We start from the raw sequence: 22531 nt of genomic DNA, 5'->3' as shown, positions 1-22531 counted from the left end.
CCAGGCTGGAGTGAGCTGGTGAGACCTCACCACGCCCAGCTAATTTTTGTATTTTTTTAGTAGAGACGGGGTTTCACCATGTTTGCCAGGCTGGTCTCGAACTCCTGACCTCAGCTGATCCACCCGCCTTGCTCCCAAAAGTGCTGGAATTACAGGCGTGAGCTGCTGTGCCCCATATCCCCCCCTTTTTTTTTAAACACTGTTAACTTGCTTGCATCTTTGTATTGCGTCCTAGAAGTGGGATTTTCTCTTTCTTTCTTTCCTTCTTTTTCTTTCTTTCTTTCCCTCCTTCCTTCTCTCCTTCCTTCCTTCCTTCCTTCCTTCCTTCCTTCCTTCTTTCCTTCTTTCTTTTTTTTGACGGAGTCTCGCTCCGTTGCCCAGGCTGGAGTGTACTGCAAGCTCCGCCTCCCGGGTTCACGCCATTCTCCTGCCTCAGCCTCCCGAGTAGCTGGGACTACAGGCCCCCACCACCATGCCCGGCTAATTTTTTGTATTTTTAGTAGAGACAGGGTTTCACCGTGTTAGCCAGGATGTAGAAGTGGGATTTTCAACGGACAGAGCACTGACATTTTGTGGTTCTGGCTACACATGCCATATTTCTTTCTGAGAAACAAAATATTTGTTTTGTAAAACATTCTAACTCACATTATTATTTTAGCAAATTCTAGAAGTTTGAAACATGATCACACCTGTAATCCCAGCACTTTCGGAGGCCAAGGAGGGTGGATCACCTGAGGTCAGGAGTTCGAGACCAGCCTCGCCAACATGGTGAAACCCCATTTCTACTAAAAATACAAAAATTAGCCAGGTGTGGTGGCACGTGCATGTAATCCCAGCTACTCAGGAGGCTGAGGCAGGAGAATTGCTTGAACCCAGGAGGCAGGGGTTGCAGGGAGCCGAGACCACAGTGCCACTGCACTCCAGCCTGGGCGACAGAGCGAGACTCGGTCTCAAAAAAAAAAATAAAGAACAGAAAAAAAAGAAAAGAAAAAGAGATACCATCTTACAGCCATCAGAATGGCTATCATTAAAAAGTCAAAACAACAACATATGCCGGTGAGGTTGTGGAGAAAAAGGAACACTTTTACACTGTTGGTAGAAGTGTAAATTAGTTCAGCCATTGTGGAAGACAGTATGGTGATTCCTCAAAGACCTAGAGGCAGAAACACCATTTGAACCCACAATCCCATTACTGGGTCTATACCCAAAGGAATATAATATATCTATTATAAAGATACATGATGCCATGTCCATTGCAACACTAGTCACAATAGCAAAGACATGGAATCAACCCAAATGCCCATCAGTGATAGGCTGGATTAAGAAAATGTGGTACATATATACCATGGAATACTATGCAGCCATATAAAGGAATGAGATCATGTCCTTTGCAGGGACATGGATGGAGCTGGCAGCCATTCTCCTCAACAAACTAACGCAGGAACGGAAAACCAAATAACCCCGTTCTCACTTATACATCAGAGCTGAATGATGAGAACACATGGACACAGTGGGGAGGGAACAACACACACTGTTGGATAGTGTGGAGGTGGAAGGAGGAAGAGGATCAGGAAGAATAGCTAATGCATGCGGGGCTTAATACCTAGGTGATGGGTTGACAGGTGCAGCAAACCACCATGGCACACGTTTACCTATGTAACAGCCCGGCACATCCTGCACATGTATCCATTCCTGAACTTAAAATAAAAGTTGGAAATCAAAATAAGGTAAAATTTAAAAATAAAGATGAAAATAGATAAATGTGTCAGAATAATTGGTATCAATTGTTTAATTATAAGTGGCATTTTGTTATAAGTCAAGCATTAGTAGAATTGGTTTTGTTGATTAGATCTCCTTTGAGTATAATGATTAAAAACAACATTTTTTTAAACCTGAAAATCTGAGAATAGATTTTGGGCTGTGATAACACCCCAATCCGTTGCCCCACAATGACCTTCTAGAACTTTTCATCTGGCCCCTTTGACATCTAATTGTAAATTCCCATCCTGAGATGAGGTTGAAATCAAAGGACCCATATCACTCATATATATGTAATATAGATTATATATACATATATGTATACATTATACATATAGTATATTACATATATACTATGTATAATAAATGTATATATGTTTAATCTATATATAAATAAAAATTTTGTGAAGCATGCGTGATGTAATTATGTTATCTAGTTGTTCTCCACTACACTTTTGGGGGACTGTCCTTGGGTAGTGTGGTGGATGTTATTTACTTAGAAATACAGAATTCTATAGTCATATTTGGAAGGGTTATTCATCAGCGTTCTTTGGTTTACAAACAGCTGAATCCAGCTTAAAATGCCTTAAGCTTAAAAGTTTATGTAACTACAAGACCCAGGGGTCCCTCCGGAGCAGCCCAATTCAGAGGCACAAACCAGGTCATCCAAACTTAGCCCTAGTCATTTTTGTGGTTCTGTTTTCTTTATTAACTTCTTCAAATACTGTGTTCTTTCATGACCCCCTACCCTCTGCCTAGATTCACCTTCCCTTCCTGCCTGGCAAATTCCTACTTACCCTTTACAGCCCAGGTCAAATACTACCACTACTTCATATATTTTTCTGACTGACTGTCAGCCCCATCTTAGTCTGTTTTTGCTGCTATAACAAAATGCCTAGAACTGGGCAATTAATGTACAATGGAAATTTATTTCTCACACTTCTGGAGACTGGGGAGTCCAAGATAAGGTGCCTGGTGTCTGGTGAGGTATCTCTCCTTATAAAATGGTGCTTTGCATGCGTGTGATCCCAGCTACTCAGGAGGCTGAGGCAGGAGAATTGCGTGAACCCGGGAGGCGGAGGTTGCAGTGAGCCAAGATCATGCCACTGCACTCCAGCCTGGGTGACAGAATGAGACTCTGTCACAAAAACAAACAAACAAAAATCCCCACAATGGTGCCTTATTGTTCCATCCTCTAGAAGGGACAAAGGCTGTGTCTCATGTGGTGGAAGGGTGGAAGTGGGAGGCAGCACTCTGAAGCCTCTGTATAAGAACATGAATCCCATTCATGAGGGCAGAATCCTCATGGCCTAATCACCTTGCCCTACCTCTTAATACCATCACCTGGAAAATTAAGTTCTGACATGTAAATTTTGGAGGGACATCTACATTCAAACCATATTAGGCTCCATTCAAAAATAATTGCTCTTTTGACAGCATCCCTAAAGCCATTTGTTCATACTCTAGACAACAGTAATTGAGTTATATTACAGGCTTTCATTTGTTTGTTTTGTCTTCTAATCACATGTGTAGAGAGAGGGAGGGCTCCTCAAATCTGTGTTTCTCCTCTTTATCCTGGCCACATTTGTGTCAATTACATTTCCGAGCCCCCTTGCAGTTAGGTAAGGCCATGGAATTGAATTCTTATCCCACCAAATTGCAGGCCATTTTCAGACTAGGCCCCCTAAACCTCCCACACAATTGTCTACACTGTCCCTCTCCTTTGACCCGTGATCAGGTGTAGAGAATCTGGGTGAGCACCTTCCATCCCAGAAGATGTGGAGGTATACTGAATCCCTGAGTGACTGCATGGAACAGAGCAACGTTTCACTTAGCCCACATTGAGGAATACTATGAGTGAGAAATCAATCTTTATTATGCCATAATACTATATTTATCACATCAAGACACCTTTTAATTATTAATGTCTATTGTATAACAAGCCATATCAAAACTTAGTGGCTTCAAACAACCATTTTTAAACACACGCAATTCTGCATGTAGGCTGGGCTTAGCTGGGCAGTTCCTCTGCTGGTCTTGCTGCTGCTGGTTAATCATCAGCTGGTGGGTTGGCTCGGGGCTGGGTCCAGTTGGGACACTGGAACACTGGCCTTCTCCCTCTTTTCATGTAGTTACAGGACCTCTCTCCCTCCCTGTGCCTTTTCCATGGGACCCTTCACTGGCCTCCCTACCAGCATACCCAGACTTCTATGGAGTCTCCCAAGAGTGCCAAAGTGGAACCTGCCAAGCCTTCTTAAGGAAGAAAGGACACAGCATCACTTCCATTACATTCTATGGGCTAAGGCAAGTCAAAGGACCAGCTTAATTCAAGGAAAGAGGGTTATGTGAAAGTTCAATATGAGGAGGTGTGGCTTTTGGAGGCTATTGATGTAACAGACCCTCACAACCACTGAGATGAGGGACTTGTTTGTTATAGCAGCTGCCTATACTGACTAATCAACACCAGTAGCTCAGCATTTCCAAAACTTCATCGATATCCTACTGTGCTATTTTTGCACTTTCTATGTACCATTTTGAATATTGCTTACAAAATGTTTCTTTTAATCAATGAACTTGAAATATAAATTTATTGAAAACTAAACTTTGTGTCAGCACTGTAAGTGAAAGGTTAGAAGTGTAATTATATTATTCTTCCATTATCATTAAAATAAGTCCATAACTATTAAAACGGTCTGTCAACATAGCCTTTCAAACCATCTCCCTGTCATCAGGGATCGGCCCAGCCCCTGGAGAGGAGGTTATAGAGATGCTTGATAATTTTGGTTAAACTCAATTTTGTAGAATTCAATTCTGCTTCTCTGTAATTTATACCCACCAGATTCCACTGAAACCCAGTCTGATTCCCCCTCTCTCTGACTGCCCTTTGATATCTGGCGAGTTTTCAAGGGAATTTTCCTCCCCCTGAACATTTCCACTTTCTTCAACGTATCCTATTTCCTAGAAGCATTCTAACAATGAGCAAAAAAAATAGTCCAGTAAAATGCCTGAACCACCCCAAAACACCAAAGACTACCCTCCTCCCTTTTCTATATTTGCCCTCTGGGCTGGTTCAGAGCCCAGGAGCAAGATGGCAGGCAGGCAGGTGTGGGTTGTTTCTCTGTGGGGATGACAGTGTGTTCATCTCAAGACCACCTGTTTCTGTAACAACCATAGTATGACCTTTTCTGTGTCACATGGGCTCACGTGTCCCAAGAGCTTGGAGGTGCAGCTCCAGAACCCACAGCAACCCTCTGCAGGGCTCTTGTTCCAAATGGTTCCCACTCTGTAGAGTTGAGCCCACACCTCCTTCAGCCCTTTGTTCATGGATCTCCATTTCTTCTTTCCTTCTCTCTCTTCCCCTCTCATTCTTTTTTTATTTTTTTTAATGATTGAGGCTCTCCCTTTCCTTAGCTCCTCTCCTAAGTATTCAGAGTAAATCTGAAACTCAGAACATACTTACTTACTGTTTTCTTGTGAATGACAAGGTCCATGCCTCTGCTCTCATAACACTGAAGAAATGGTAATGGCTTAATTGGAATGTTCTAGAAAGGGGATCTCTGGACACTGGGCAGCCAAGCACTAAGAGCCTGGGAAATTTTCTAAGTGAAAGGAAGTCATTGAACAGTTTCCAGTTTGCCTTTGTTTCCGATTCCAAAGAGAACCTAATTTAATTTCTAACCTAGAGACCTTGAAAGTTTGGCTGGAAAAGTGCCAAGGAAAATTCCCTCACAAAAACCTAACTCATAGGGTCCTGTGGTCATGGCTGTTTGAGGCAACTGACAGTAAAATATAATAAGAGGACCTCATTCTTCAAGGGGTGCTGCGTACAGGTATGCCCCCCAGGGGCACCAGACCTCCCATAAAGCCCAGCCGGGTCCACCAGCCTCATGGACCACACAGGCCTGGGGGTGAATCCTGTCCCCACCACACATGGTTGTGCAGTTTTGGGCAAACACTCTCCTGGGTCCTTACAGTAACTTGACTTTAGGTGTCCTGTGCTTTGAGTGCTGAAATGCAGCAGTTCTCAAAGTTTGTTTGGCTTCAGAATCCTCCACACTTGGTATAAATGCAGGTTCCTGGGCCCACCCATGGGGCTGGGGGCCTGAGAATCTGCATGGCCAGGGTCACCTTAGGTAGTGCTGAGGGAGGCGGTTCCAGATCAAATTTGGAGAGATTTGAGTCTAATATGTGTCCCCCTCCATGGGGACTTGAAACTTTGCCAGCAAGTCTTATTCTTACATCTACTGTGTGATGGACAGTGAACTAGAACTGGAACAAAGAAATAAAGGCAGGAAAAAGCAAGCTCTCAGCTTGCAGGGGACAAGCCCATAACACAAACATTCCCTCTCAAAGCCTGGTTGGAAGCAGCCCTTTCCCACCTGGAAGACAGGACGGGTGGGTCAGTGTGGCGCTGGTGCCCTCTAGTGGTCATGTGGAAACCACCGGCACATCCCTCTGTGAATCTTCCACTTCTGCTTCCCTTCAAATATCACTAACGGCCATGACTGCCCCTTTCTATTGGTAGGAAATGGATTTGATCTGTGCCACCTCTTGATACAGGCAGCTGAGTGAGGTGGAAATCTCAGAAATCTTGGGGTAAAAGATACCTGAGTTCTAAGTCTTTTTCCGTCACTCGCTGTATCGCTTGTACAAGCCATTTAACTTTTCTGAGTCTGGTTTTTCTGATCCGTAAACCATGCAAAACGAAGGAACAATATTCCACCACTAGGAGATCTTGAACTCATCCTGCATTCTCCCTCCTGTGCTTCTTTTTTCCCCACAGTTTAGGGTCCACCATTTGTCCTGAGGGGCTTAGAGAATGGCCCTCCCCAGACAGGGCTGAGAAGACTGGGGAACACTCAGTAAACGTAATAGGCAGAGTTGGTTTCCTCAAATGGAGACTGGTCCCTGTGCACCCCTGAAATGGCTCCTGTGAGGATCCACGCCCTTGTTGAGAGATGGGGCCCCAGTCCTGGCAGCTAGTTCAGCTCTACCCTCTTCCTCCAGCCTCTAGCCCATGCAATGTCTTCTGTAGTCTGGGCAGCTGAGAAATTTGATTTCCAAGTGTGCATCAAAATTTTTCTGCTGTATACTTGTCGCTGGCTTTGAGCTTAAAAGACATAAATGTGAGACTTTTGTTCTCTGATTGCACAGTGACCTCCACCACCCAAGGCGGGGGTACTCCCTCAGAGCTGTCAGATGGAGATTGGGCAGCATCGCCCTCAGGGCATGAGGGAACATTTTACTGAGTGCAGAGAAAGCACGCCAGTTGATAACTTTGAAATATCCTTGCACACATGCAGATAGAAATGCCACATTGCAGAGACATTCTGAGGGTGAGACTTGACAAGGCACAGGGCTGGCATAGGACAGGCACTCCACTCCCTTTTCCTTAAAAAAATTGCTCATTAGATGCACACTTTGCTTTTGACTTCACATGGAAGTTTCTTTTGTTGTTCTCTTTCAGTAATCTCATAGAGGCATAAAATTGCTACGGAGGCTTTTGCAAACTGGAAGTTTTATTTGTTCTGCAATGGGCCAGACATTATTCCAGGAGTAGGGAAAACAGCAGGAAAATCTCTATTCCTGTCCCATAGAGTTCTCAATCCAGTTGCAGGTGACAGGCAGCCAGCACCAGTAAGCATGGCAAACAACAGGTACTGGGAAGTGCTAGGAAAAAAAGCCAGGGAGAAGGGATGGGGTCAGACAGCCTCTGACAAGGCCACACAGGAGCTAAGGCCCGTGTGAGGTCAGGGGCTGAGCATCTGGGGTATTCCAGGGCATTCCAAGTCTGAGTCTACAGTGACCTTACCATCCCAAAGGCCAGCTGTTTAATTTGGCCGCTAGTGACCAAGTCACTGATATGTTCACATAGGTTCTGGCCTGAGGATTCTCAGCCACTTAAGAAGTGCAGCCATTGAGCAGGGCCCCCTGCCTGCAGGACCCAGTGCTAAGAGTGGGGTCACCACCGTCACCATGACGGCTTCTGCCGCTCTTGTCCTCTTGTCCCCTAAAGAGGTTAAGGGCAATGTACGAGGAATTTAGCCTGGAGTCCATGTGGCCAGCATGGCCCAGCGTGTGCAGGGCCCTCTTGCAGTATGATGCCTGGCGGAGGTGCACAGGGGTGGTCCCAAGCAGGAGCAGGCTGCAGGAGATGGCCCGTTGCAGTGAGCGAAGGATCAATTAGAACTTCTATTTCTTTGTATTTTAACCATATTTGCACACATTAGATATGTTCAATAATAGATGTAATTTACTAGTACTGCAGAAAATATGTATGTATGTTTATGCTTGCACAGTTCCTGATTGATGAGGGCTCATGAAAAGCATCTTGATGAATATCTCGCACACATAGCAGCAGCTGAAGGCGGTGATTAAAGAAAAGGGAAAAAGTGTCAGAAGTGACGCATTTGCTACAGCAAAGGCTTTGAGCATCTTTAGGGTTTTCCCTTGTATTTATCTGCAGGAGCCTTAAATTCTCTTCTCCTCTTCCCTGGATAGTATTTTTTTTAATTTAATTTTTTTTTTTTTTTTTTTTTTGAGATGGAGTTTTGCTCTTGTCGCCTGGGCTGGAGAGCAGTCGCTTGATCTTGGCTCACTACAACCTCCGCTTCCTGGTTCAAGTGATTCTCCTGCCTCAGCCTCCTGAGTAGCTGGGATTACAGGCACCCATCACCATGCCCGGCTAATTTTTGTATTTGTAGTAGAGATGGTGTTTCACCATGTTGGCCAAGCTGGTCTCGAACTCCTGACCTCAAGTGATTCACCCATCTCAGCCTCCCAAAGTGCTGGGATTAGAGGTGTGAGCCATCACACCCAGCCTCCTGGCTAGTATTCTTAGGGAGCAGAATCACTGTGCCTTGCAGGAGCTGACTGTCATGTACTGGTTCTCAGGATGGGTGCTCCCCATTCTCCTCACGACAAGTAAGGATACTCAGTGGAAAAATTCCTGGGCAAGGCTTTACATACAGGAAATCACTAGGTGGATGATCTTGGAAATCCACTCATTCCTCATTTGGCAATCTATCATTGAGGGCCAGGTGCTGGGTCCTGGGCTGTGCAATAGGAAAGCCAAGATGCACACCATGGCCCAGCCTTTGAAGAGCCCATGGCAGTCATAGGCAGATCTGTCCAAATAGTCTGATCCTTCCAAATTGAGCATCCAAATAGTGGGTGCACAATGCCATTGGGAGCATAAAAGAAGCCATGGCAGAATTTTCTTGAGGGCTTGAGGGTGGTTCAGAGAAAGCTCACCAAGAAAGGGATGCCTGAGTTGGATCTTGCACGACGAGCATAAGGCCACCAGAGGAACAATGGGCATGACACCTCTGTGTAAGCATGCAGAGGCTTGGCCCACCAGTGTGGATGCGGGAGCGGCATTGTTTTCCACTGTTGAGTCACTGCCCATGGGTAAGTGGTCCCTGAAAGGAGGTGACATTGGAGAAGCAGGCAGGGCACAGATCACGGAGGACTCTGCATATTGTATGTCTTGCCCATTGCTCTGAAAGCTATGGTGACCAACTGGAGAAGTTAACAGTAGAAAACTAACCATTTATCTCTAAACCATTTTTATAATGGGATGGAGATGGAGAGAAGGAGGTTTTCACAATTAGCAGATGAGACCCAAGGAGGAACTGGATCAAGGCAGTTATGGGGGTATGGGCTGGAGGCTAAAGGTGTTTCAGAGGTGGACTCAGCAGGACCTCATGGCTGACCACAATCCATAAAGTGAAAGGGGCCCAGGTTCACTCCAGGGATCTGGCATTAAGAAAATAGTGTCATTCACCAAGATAGTCATCAGAAGAAGGAGCTGTTATCTAGAAAAGAGATATCCAAAAGGCAGCCTGAGGTTGTATCTAGAGCTCAGGAGAGAGGCTTAGGTTGGAGATAGGTACATCTGGGAGTCATGAGCTTAGCGAGGATTTGGGGAGCTACAGATGTCCACAAGGCAAAGTCGACAGATGACGGGACCTTGGGGGATGTGGGCATTCGAGATAAAAAATAGTCCTGCTTTATTGCATTTACCAATTTCCATGGTGTGAATATTCCCACTACGAGTGACCGCAAGCTACCAGTGTGAAGTTGCTGAACACAGGGCTTGAAAGTGATGCCTTGAAAGTGATGGGAGGAGTCTGGAGATGGTATATAATTTGCTCTTGTGAGCTGGTATGAGCCAGCTGGACACAGCAGTGGATGCACCTCCACATATGAAAATCTCTCCTCCGTTGGGACACTCCTTCTTCAGGAGTTTTCTTCAGAGCCCCTCAAATGAAATTTGCATGTCTCGTATATATTAAGTATTTCTATGTGATGTATTACCAACAAACAGAGGGGGCTTCATTTTGCCTGGGTCAGTGCAGGAAGCTTGAGTTCCTCCCATCGTTCCCACTCAGTGGTCCCCAGGCAAGCCCTGCTGGGCAAGAATCCCTGCCACCACTCCCAGGGGCTGCTTCTGTGGAGCGCTCTGTGTGCTGTCTCAAGCTTCTGGAGTTTTCAGACAGTGCTGATCCAATGTCTAGTTCTCCCATGTCTTCTCCAGCACAATGAAAGTACTTTTTGTTTTCATGTTGATGGGGAAAACGTTGAAACTATGAACCCAATTTTGGAGTCATAGGCATACAGCGTTTTTATCACTTGAAATTTGATCTCTTTGGATCAAGTTGTGTCAACTTTAGGAGTCCCTTTCCTGGGCTTTAAAACAACTATGTAAAACCAACACTGTCACTTTGCCATGCCTCCCTATCTCATTCCTATTTTCTTCTCTTGAGTGTTACAATGCCTCAAACACCTTCACAGCCATCATCTGCCCTCACTGGGGGTGCAAGACAGCTGGGGACCTCAGTAAAGGGGAGGTGATGGGGATGGGAGGAGTCTGGAGTACAGTAAATGAGAAGATGGGGGAGGGACTCACAGGACGGGGGTTAACCACAGCGGAGACAGCTGGGCCACCTGAAAAAAGGCGGAGAATGCAGTGGCCTCAGTTCTGTGACTGTTAGAAACCATGGAGCTGGGTGGAAGGAAAATGGACTTGGGGACTGAAGAGGGCTGAGGTCAGTCATTTCTCCCTTCCGTGGCCTTGCGCGAGTTGCTTTAATTTCTCTGGGCCTCAGTTTCCCCACTTGTAAAACTGAATAAATACTTCATAAGGGTGTTCTGAGGATGACAAAAAAGGTCTGTGCGGCTTTGAGCTTGGCGTCTGGCACCTGATGTGCTCTTCCCAAGTTCAAGGGAAAACTGAGGAGAAGAGTCGAACAAGCAGGCGGGAGCAAGGGCTTTGGTCAGAGGGTCAGCACTGAGAAGAGGGTCTGAGAGGCACCAGAACACCCGGGAGTCAGGGCCAGCAGCAGTTCTGACTCCCGAGATCCTTCTGGGAGCAGCGGGACCCAAACGATCAGGCTATGGGCTTGGTCAGGGTCTGGAATCCAGCCCCTCAGCCAGCCCACTTTTTAGTTCTTGTTCATGGAAACAGCAAAGGCAGCTTCTAGTATATGGTCAGGACTCCCACATATTAACTGTGATCATTTAAAAAAACCTTGTTTTGCTTTCCTCATGGCAAAACCTAAGTAGCTCAGGTGTAGAAATCATGCAAAACACTAAAAAGAATAAAGAAGAAAACAGAGATTACCCTCAACCCCAAAGATACAGAAAGAAACATTTAGGCTTAGTATTCCATACATGTGTATACTGTTTACACTATTATACGTATCTGGTTACATATTACACATATTACACAGTTGTGGTTCCTGGCTTTTTTTTTTTTTTTTTTTTTTGAGACGAAGTCTCATTCTTGTCCCCCAGACTGGAGTGCAGTGGCACAATCTCGGCCCACTGGAACCTCCATTTCCTGGGTTCAAGCCATTCTCCCGCCTCAGCCTCCTGAGTAGCTGGGATTACAGGCATCCGCCACCACACACCTGGCTAATTTTTTTGTATTTTTAGTAGAGATAGGGTTTTGCCATGTTGGCCAGGCTGGTCTAGAACTCCTGATCTTGTGATCCGCCTGCCTCAGCCTCCCAAAGTGATGGGATTACAGGCGTGAGCCACCGTGCCCGGCCTCTAGTTTTTTTTACTTTAACATCATATCATGAACACTCATTCATGTTATTACAAAGCTATTTTAAACAATGTTTTTAATGGCTGTGCAGTATTCTATTCTATCACTCTGAGTTTACTCCTACTTTTGGTTGTTCCCCGCCTGCCTCACATTTAAAAATAATGCTTTGAGGCGCTTCCTTGAATCAGACTTTTTCCCTAGCTGAGATGATCTGCTTAGACTCTATTTACAGAAGTGGGTAGAGTTAAAGGGATATGATGATTGTCTAGACTCTAGGTCCGTCTAGCCCTCCAGAAAGTGTGCCAAATGGAATGTCCATCTGCGGCATCTTGTTCTAGCCAATCAGTTATTCCTATGCAAACCTCTTGAAGGTATGGATGTATGTTTGGGGTTTAGGAAAGTCTAGGACCTCAAGTTAAGAAATGCTGCATTATGTAAATAACAATAACACGTAAGATTAAAATAAAACAATATAACCTAGAAGGCTCAACTATTTTTTAAAAACATCTCCATGGGCCAGAAATGGAACATCAATTTCAAATAGTAAGTGGTGCTGACGGGGTGCAGGCCGTGCACAAGAAGAAATGGCTGAGAATTCAATTCCTGCCCGGTAGAGTGACTACAATTGTTCAGAGAACGAGACAAAGCCAGGCTCCTTGCTTGTTGCTGGGGGGCCTGGATGTCGCCCCATCCTCTTGTGATGATGGGAATTGAAGACCCTGCCGCTGTTCTCTGGGTGGGATCCATGGGGAGCTTGAGGCAGAGGGAGAAGTACACGAACCAGTGGAACCAGTCACAGGTTCAGAGGCTGAGCCAGTTCCCCCAGGCTCTGTGGCTAGATCTGGGTCTCCATCAGTATTATTGTGGGGAAGAATTCTAAGCTGCCTTTTGAAGTCCTGGAGATTCAAGTGGCCGCGAATGCAGAACTAGCAGAGTTATGGAAGTACGAGCTCACAGGAAAGGAGAACTCAGAAGAAAGGAAAGGAGAGGTGAGAACAGAAAGAAGAGGGGGAAGAGTTCCCTTTAAAAGGAGGCTGCAACCCATAAATCTGAAACCCATGAAGACTTCTAATGCCCAGAAAGAAAACCGCCGAAACTGATACTGGGATCAGAGTTCAATCTGGAAACGGTGATTGCCCAAAACTCTGCAGAAGACCTTAAAATAAGGATATAGAATATTCAGAGAGCTAAAAGTACAACAAGTTAAGAAATAACAACAATCCAACTACGAAAAGAAGACATTATTTTGGGGAAAACATTGGGATAAAACATAAGGCAGGAAACAGTCAATTGGAGAGTGTTTCGAATTGGAAACAGGTACTGAAAACCGCAACAAAGACACAGCACAGAAAGCAAAGAGGGTAAAAAATATTTGGAAAAAAAGCAGTAAAAAGACTGGAGGATGGGTGGAGGGACTCTGACTTGGCCTTCTAAGAGTGGAGAGAGTGGAGGGAATGAAGACGAGTGATGTTGGGAGAAATAATTAGTGGGGACTCTCTGAGCTCAAGCTGTTGTAGCAAAATGTAATAGACTAAGTGGCTTAGATATTTATTTTCTCACAGTTTAGGAGGCTGAGAAGTCCAAGACCAAGATGCCAGCCAACTCAATTCCTGGTGAGACCTCTCTTCCTGGCCTGCAGACTCTGCCACCTTCTTGCTGTGTGCTCAAACAATCTTTCCTCGGGATGTGCATGTGGAGAGACAGAGATCTCTCTCTTTCTCTTCTTATTACTCCACCAAACCCATCAAATTAGGACCCAACCCTTATGACTTCATTTGACCTCAATTAGCTCCTAAAAGTCCTATTTCCAAGTATAGCCCAATGGGGGTTAGTACTTCAGCATATGATTTTTGGGGGATACAATTTTGTGGACACAATTGAGTCCAGAGCAGGAACTTTCCAGAAAAGAAGATATGAGTCCATAGATCAAAAGAGCACTCAGGGGCTGGGTGCAGTGGCCCCTGGCCACCTATAATCCTAGCACTTTGGGAGGCCAAGGCAGGTGAATTACTTGAGCTCAGGAGTTCAAGACTAGCCTGGGCAACACAGCAAAACTCTATCTCTACAAAAAGAAGAGGAAAAGAGCACTTAGGATCCTGAAAACAGAACCAAAACCAAATCCAACCATGTTGTAATGCAACTCGAAAATATCAAGGCTAAAAAGTAACTACAGAGTTGCTGGAGAAAAAAGATAGATTACTCATAGAAGAATAGCAATTTTTCTGATGGCTGACTTCTTATTGGCAAGAAGGTATTTGAAAAAGGTAAAAGTGATATTTGTAAACTTTTGAGGAATAATAATCCAACCTTTGTTTTTAAATTAAACTTAATTAAAATTCAGAAAGGAGGGCAAAGCAAGACAATTACTAACATACAGAAGATAAGCCCCTGACAGACCTGTATTAAATGAATTATTAAAGGGTGCGCTTCAGCAGGAAAAGAAGTGAACACAAAGAGAAGGCATCGAAGGTACAATGTTGACAAATGTTAACACTGACAAAAGATATTGGCAAATAAAATCAAGCATTGACATCAGAAATCATTTTAATGTTAAAAGGGTAAAACTAAATTTCCAAATCAAAACTAAACTTCCAAATAAAAATAAAGTGTGTATGCATGTGAGTATATGTGAGCTTGTGTGTGTGTGTGTGTGTGTGTGCGCATGCATGTGAGTATATGGAAGTCATGTGTGCATGTGTGTGTGTGCATGTGTGTGTATGTATGTGTGTATCTGGTAAACTCTGCTACAGTGTTTTGCCAGTTATCAATCTATTGCCTCCGAGCTCCCAAATCCACCTGTCCCTGTCTTGTTTATGATACTGGAATTATCCTCCTTTGCTAGCTGGCATGACATTAAGCTTCACCGGCAGATGACACTGGAAGGGCATTGAAAAAACAAAGTGCTCTTTTCCAGCAAGTGCTTCTAGAGGCAGCCCTGCGGACGGCTTCCCTGGCATCCTGTATGGGGTGTTCCCTGTGCACCATCCTACCGGGAGATTCATCGTCAGTGGGCCCTGCAGATGCAGATCCTCCCTTTTCTGTCACCTCTCCAGTGAAGCCTGGTCCCATCTGTGGGTGGCAGGTCACTTCCAGGTGTATTACTTTTCTGGGTGCTCCACCTGTACCCCAGGGCTGGTGGCTGCTCTTTGTATCTGTGATTCAAATATTCTTTACAAGGTCTAACATCCAGCATTTATAAGGAACTTAAATTTAGAAGATAAAAACCCAAACAACCCCATTAAAAAGTGGGCAAAGGACATAAGCAGACACTTTTCAAAAGCAGACATACATGCGGCCAACAAGCATCTGAAAAAAAGCTCTACATCACCGATGATTAGAGAAATGCAAATCAAAACCACAGTAAGATACCATCTCACACCAGTCAGAATTGCTATTATTAAAATATCAAAAAACCAAACCAAAACAACAGATGCTGGTGAGGTAGTGGAGAAAAAAGAACACATACACTGTTGGTGGGAGTGTAAATTAGTTCAACCATTGCAGAAAGCAGCATGGCAATTCCTCAAACAGCGAAAGACAGAACTACCATTCAACTCAGCAGTATATACCCAGTAAGGTATGTACCCAGAGGAGTATAAGTCATTCTACCATAAAGACACATGCACACGGATGTTCATTGCAGCATTTTTCAAATAGCAAAGACATGGGATCAACCTAAATGCCCATCAATGATAGACTGAATAAAGAAAATGTGGAACATATATACCATGGAATACGATGCAGCCATTAAAAAGAACAAGATTATGCGTTTTGTGGGAACATGGTTGGAGCTGGAGGCCACTATCCTTAGCAAACTAATGCAGGAACAGAAAACCAAATACTGCATGTTCTCACTTACAAATGGGAGCAAAATAATGAGAACACATGGACACAAAGAAAGGAACAACAGACACTGGGGCCTCCTTGAGGGTGAAGGGTAGGAGGAGGGAGAGGATCAGAAAAAATAACTACTGGGTACTGGGCTTAGTACCCGGGTGACAAAATATTCTGTACAACAACCCCCCGTGACACAAGTTTACCCAAATGACAAACCTGCACATGTGCCCTGAACCTAAAATAAAATTTAATGAAAAAACGAAGGAACATCACAAATGTTCTTTATAGATTTCTGCCTTCTGTTAGCCAGTCTCTCCTTATTCCAATTCCCAGGAGTAGTTAATTCTTCTTTATAATAAATGTCTTCTTTTCAAACTATTACATACCTCCTGTCTCCTGATTATACTCTGGCTAATATACAAGCCTTTGCTACGGCCAGGAGAAAGATAAAAATATCAATTAACTGTTGACATTGTTAAAAAAAACAAGTTAATTGTGTAATTAAACAATGGAAAAGTTACCACAAAAACAATAGAAACATAATTTCTTGTCTCTCACTTAACAGAAGAAAGAAGATAGAAAATTTTATTAAAAGAACAGAACACAGAGAAAAGATGATGTTTTAAAAAGTTGTTAAAAAGGAAAGAATCATACTTCTTGAATGTATTTAATTTTATAGAGTGAAATATGCAAAACAATAGTGTAAATTGTTTATTAATGCAAAAGTTAGTAACTGTGCATCTTGGGACACACACCTCAAAATGGATAAACTCCCAGTTTTAGAGAGGGAGATTCCAGTAGTGAGTAGTGACTCACTAGTGACCATTAGCAGTGACTGACCCTGGAAAGCAGGAAAGGGTACAGGATTAGATGTGGTTCACTGGGGCTCATAATTGAATCTATAATGTTTTACCTTAAAAAAGTATGAAGCAAATATGACAAAATGTTAAGATCTGATTAAGCTGGGTGGTAGGTATGAGCTTATTATATTATTGTCTGACATTGATACATATGAAATATTACATAATTACAACATAATACAAGAAGTCCATTAAGGACACTTATATGGAGAAAGGAGAAGACATATGCAAGATACAAATAGGAAACTTGATAAATACTTCTTGATTGGAATTAGAAGAAACTTGCTACTTATTATGCTAAGACTTTCTCCTTTGAAGGGAAAATAATTCATATTAGGATTCCCATTAGAGTTTTAGGAGTGGGGTAAGGGAAGAGAGGAGAGAGCCCCAGATACTTTTTACCCCTTGATCGATAATGCAGCATCCTTTGTATGATTTGAAAGCCCTTTTACTTGATTTTTTTTTTTGAGACAGAGTCTCTCTCTTGCCCAGGCTGGAGTGCACTGGCACGATCTCAGCTCACTGCAACCTCCACCTCCCGGGTTCAAGCAATTCTCATGCCTCAGCCTCCTGAGTAGCTGGGAGTACAGGCACGTGCCACCATGCCCAGCTAATTACTTGATTCTAATCTGTCACCCAGTCTCATTCCCTACCATTTCTCCCACAAATCTTCATTGCAATAATAATACACATCTTATTTCTGAAATACCATGTGCTTTCATGATTCTGTGCCTTTGCCTAGAATGCTGTCCCATCTACTTTCAATGCCATTTTCTCTTCCCTTCCTGGTGAGCTTATCTTTCTTATGACGCCTTCTCCTCTTGAGCCCTTCCCTAGCCTTTCAAGTGGAGTTAGTTGCCTTGTACTCTGCATCCTCACAGTACTCTGTACATGCTCACCCCATAAAAGCATGTAGATGCAGTGCATGCCTGTGATCCTCGCTATAGCTGAGCTCCTTGAAGACAGAGGCTGTGCTGAAGTTACACAGCTCAAGGTATTCATCAGGCGCAGATTACATGTAAACTTAAGCAACCAATCTCAACTCTACAGATCAGGAAATCGAGCCTCAGACACCTTAAGCAACTTGCTGAGGTCACACAGCTGGAAAATGTTAAAGCCGAGGTGAAAACCCTGCATTTGTCTGATTCTAAAGTCATGCTACCCTGTGCTGCCTCTGGGTCTTACAGCGAGGTCTCCAGGATCTGTTCCAGAGCCAAGTGCATAGGAGGCCCTCATAAGTATTTGATGAATGGATGAAAGCACAGGTGAATGCGCAGGTGAGTCAGCAAGCCCGGGAACCACTGCAGGCAGAAAGCCCATTATCTGGAAGGTGCACCAGGAACAGCATATTTATAACTTGTGTGTGGAGAGCAGATAATATAAATTTGAACGCTATTTCTACTTTCATTCTAATATGTTTACCAAAAAGGGCATCTGGGCTGGAAAACAGTACACCCCCACATTTCATTGCTGATTAAAATGATTTAAAATGTACTATGAGCGACTTCAAATAAAGAGACAGGGCATATGCCAGAAATAGCAGAAAATGGAATGAAGACATGGAGGTAAGATAAATAAGATCCGAAATATCTGGGTCTTATGAATGAGAAATCAAAGAATAGAGCTGCTTACTTTAGTTTTGTGTGGCCAATAAATTATAATAAGACAAAGAATCCAACATTCGTGCATGGATTCTTAACGAAATGTACGTGGTATTCCAAGAGTATCTTCCATCTGGAGATCTTAGTACTTAGCAGATTTTTTTTTTTGTCTAATTGGAAAAGGGAGAGATTCTTTCACCTCTCATTGAACTGATGCTAATTATAGGATAAAATTAAAACAACCTTGAGCTGCCAGGTTCGCCTGGGAGGCCAAGAGGATGCAGGAGGCAGTGATGGGGGCTGGGGCTCACATGAAGACAGGTGAGAAGAGTTTGTCGTCTCTAAAGTGAGGCACGAGCCATTTATTCATGTGATGCCCTCATTTGTTCAGCATCACAGATCACAAAGGTCTCAACCTTGGGCAGTGCTGAGGCCAGAGTGTGAGCACTGGTTCTGGTACCTTCTTCCTATCCAGCCCCAGATATGGAAATGACTTCCCTACTTTGAGTCATTTCCTCATCTGTAAAATTGGGATGACAACAGCATTAAATCTGATGCTATTAGTCTTCATTTTATAGATGAGAAAAATTAATCTTAGCAAAGTTAAGTGATCTGCCTAAGGTAACAAGAAGTGATGGTGCGGCCAGGTGCGGTGGCTCACGCCTCTAATCCCAGCACTTTGGGAGGCCGAGGCAGGTGGATCACGAGGTCAAGAGATTGAGACCATCCTGGCCAACATGGTGAAACCCCATCTCTACTAAAAATACAAAAATTAGCCGGGCGTGGTGGGTGCCTGTAATTCCAGCTACTCGGGAGGCTGAGGCAGGAGAATCGCTTGAACTGGGGAGGTAGAGGTTGCTGTGAGTTGAGGTTACACCACTGCACTCCAGCCTGGCGACAGAGCGAGACTCCATCTCAAAAAAAAAAAAAAAAAAAAAGAGAGAGAGATAGAGAGAGAGAGAGAAGTGATAGTGCTGGAATCCACACCTGGGCCTCCCTGATTCTAAATCCTGCATGGTTCTCCAACTCCTCAGTTCCGTCTGCTACCTTATTCCTCTCTATCTTCTCATTACCTACATGGCAGAGAGGAGATGCTGTGAGACAGATGGAAGGAGATGGCCATGGCAATGCAGCTTGTTATCTAGCAAACAAACCAGGGGTAACCTATTTGCATATTTAAAAAATGATGGGCCGGGCACAGTGGCTCACTCCTGTAATTCCAGCACTTTGGGAGGCAAAGGCCAGCGAATCACGAGGTCAGGAGATCGAGACCATCCTGGCTAACACGATGAAACCCCATCTCTACTAAAAATACAAAAATTAGCCAGGTGTGGTGGCGGGCACCTGTAGTCCCAGCTACTTGGGAGGCTGAGGCAGGAGAATGGTGTGAACCTGGGAGGCAGAACTTGCTGTGAGCAGAGATCACGCCACTGCACTCCAGCCTGGGCGACAGAGGGAGACTCCATCTCAAAAAAAAAAAAAAAAAAAAAAAAGACGAACATGCCACTAATAAACGATTTTGGCTCGAAGGTGACACGCTCAGCTCTTACACTTGGTACTCCTTGGGGTACTAATGGATGCTATGTACAAAAATCCTTAAGTCAACACTCAAATTATTGTCGTAGGTTAATCATGAGTAATTTAGAGGATGACAATTTCCTAAACTCCACTTACTTTTTTTAAAGGAACATATTCCCATGTTCATAAGTGCTTTCCAGCAAGACGTGATAACTATGAGGATTAAAGACCTTTGGTGCAGACTGGGTGGTGGAGATCGGAGCAGCAAGAAGGACTCTTTCAAAGCCCTTGATCCCCCAACACCACTCTTGCTAGGTGGCTCATCTCTTCCCTTGCAGAATACACGTTAGTCACTAGGTGGCGGAGTTGTAAAGCCAAAGACCCAACAGCAGACCAACAGAGGCACAAGAATCTCCCTGGTTAGACCCAGAGAGACTGCAGTCAAGCTCGCTTTCTGATGAGTTTAAAGTTTGAAGGCAAAAGAGACTTTTCCCTTTAAAACCATTTCCCCATATTACAACTAGTGCTTCATCCTTCACTAAAAGTCTGGCATTTTCACTGTCCACCCTTCCACCTGTCCACCCATCCATCCATCCATCCATCCATCCATCCATCCATCCATCCATTTTTTCCATCCACTCATCCACCAAATATTTGTGAACATCCACCAGGTACTGAGCACTATGCTAGGCATTAGGGATACAGCAGTGAACTGACAGACCCAAACTTCTCTCTCATGGAAGAGCTTACATCCTAGTGGGGGGAGTAGGACATTAAACTGTAATCAGACACCTAAACAGACAATTGAAACCTAGGAGACAGGTTGTGAAGAGATGGCATCAAGGCCTTTGAAAGTGTGTCACATTCAGGGACCTGATGTTTCTGGTGAATGTATAACTAGGTGAGGTGGGTTGGGGAGTTGGAGGGTGGGGTCTAAACTGAGAATATACAAAGGCCCCAAAGACGAAAGGGGCTTGGTGAGCTCGAAGTAGGCCTGCAGGTTGGGAGAGAGCAGTGGGAGAGGAGGCTAGAAACCCAGGCAGGGACTGGATCATGTGAGGTCTTACAGGGCACAGAATGGAGTTGGAGTTTGATTTTATGTTCAGTGGAAAACCTGGGGGTCTCCATCATCTGAACCTGCCCCTGCCCCAGCCTCATCCCCTGCATGAATTCCACACTGTGATCTAAGGACCTCATCCTTTACAAGTTCTTCCTACTCCCCAGAGGGATGGGTAGGACACATCTCCAAACCTTGCACTGAGATGGGGCTGCTGATCACTGACAGTATCTTGCTCACAAGGGTAGGAGGACCCTTGGAGTTTTTCAAAGCACAGCAGGGAAAAACCTCAGGCCCTGGAATCAACTTCAGCCTTCAGATGATGGGAAGGTAAGGAGACAGGGGCAACCCTCAGCAGCCAGCTTATGAAAAAGGAGGCTCAATTCTCCTTTCCCCTCTACACTTGGAGAACCCACTCTTTCCCCCCAAATGCTATGCACAATGATTTTTTAAAATTCAACAGTCATTTTTTGAGCACCTGCCATAATGTATGTCCCAGGTCAATGATGTGTTCAAGAAGCCACACTTAAGAAACTCTGAGGAGTGTGCATGGGTGAGGGGGAAGACAGGTACCAGTGCCGTGAGTTAAGAATTATAACCAGGGTTTGTGGAAAGTGCTACGAGAAGCCACGGAAATGTGACTTTACTTAGTCTAAAGGAAGTGGTTCCCCAAGAAAGTGATTTTTCAGCTGGGTCTTAAGGGATGAATAGTTGTTATCTGGGGAGAGAAGATTCTCAGTTAATGACATGCCTGAGAAACAGCCAGCAGCCGGTTGGTGGAGAGAGAAACAGACTGGATCTTGGAGGGCCAGGCTTAATGTGGATTTCGTATTGTAGAAGGTGAGGAGCCCTAGAAAGAGAAAATGTGCTCATTTATTCCCAAAGGTTGATACAGTTCTGCCATGAGTCAAAAGTAGTGGATACTAAGAATCTAAAGTACTGGGCTACTGTATGGCACTTAAAATAATCCAATTAGAGCAACATGAAACGTAAAAAGCAAACAGTGCAAGGAAGTATACAGCATACCATTTATTTGAAGTTTAAACGCACACAAGAGAATACAACATGTTGTTTATAGCTGCATGCGTTTATTTGTTTGTTTGCTTGTTTGTTTGCTTTGAGATAGGGTCTCGCTCTGTCACCCAGGCTGGAGTGCAGTGGCACGAGGATCTCAGCTCACTGCAACCTCCACCTCCCGGGTCTAAGTCATTGTCGTGCCTCAGCCTCCCAAGTAGCTGAGATTACAGGCGTGCACCATCACATCCAGCTAATTTGTGTATTTTTAGTAGAGAATGGGGTTTCACCATGTTGGCCACCGGGCTGGTCTCGAACTCCGGACCTCACGTGATCTCAGCCTCCCAAAGTGCTGGAATTACAGGCGTGAGCCACTGCACCTGGCCGCAGGTGTATATTTTAAAAGGACAGAATCAAGCCTGGGAACGAAATGCACCAATTTCTGGATGGGGTTCTCTTCTGGGGAAGGAGGGTAGGCATGAGATCAGGGAGGATGCACAAGATGGCTCAGCTGTATCTGTAAAGTGTTGTTTTTAATATAAACAGTAAAAAGATCTGAAGCCAACATGAGTAAGTGTTAAAATGTGTTCAAACCAGGTGGTAAGTGCATGGCTGTACACTATCTGATTTTTGTCTTTGTAATTTTCTCTCTGTTAAAAAATTTGTGATAAAAATATTTTTTTTAAAAAGAATCATAAGTACAATATTTTCTCTCCTAAGTCACCATTCCCCATTGAGTGAACATTTTTTAGTGCCTACGTGTTTGACAGTGTATACATTTACTAGAGACCTCATCCAAAAATGCTCTCCGTAAAGAGTGCTGGAACGATTA

This window comes from Nomascus leucogenys, chromosome 2 (assembly GCF_006542625.1).
Source record: "Nomascus leucogenys isolate Asia chromosome 2, Asia_NLE_v1, whole genome shotgun sequence".
NCBI classification, from domain to species: domain Eukaryota; kingdom Metazoa; phylum Chordata; class Mammalia; order Primates; family Hylobatidae; genus Nomascus; species Nomascus leucogenys.
Note: the sequence above shows the minus strand (reverse complement) of the source record.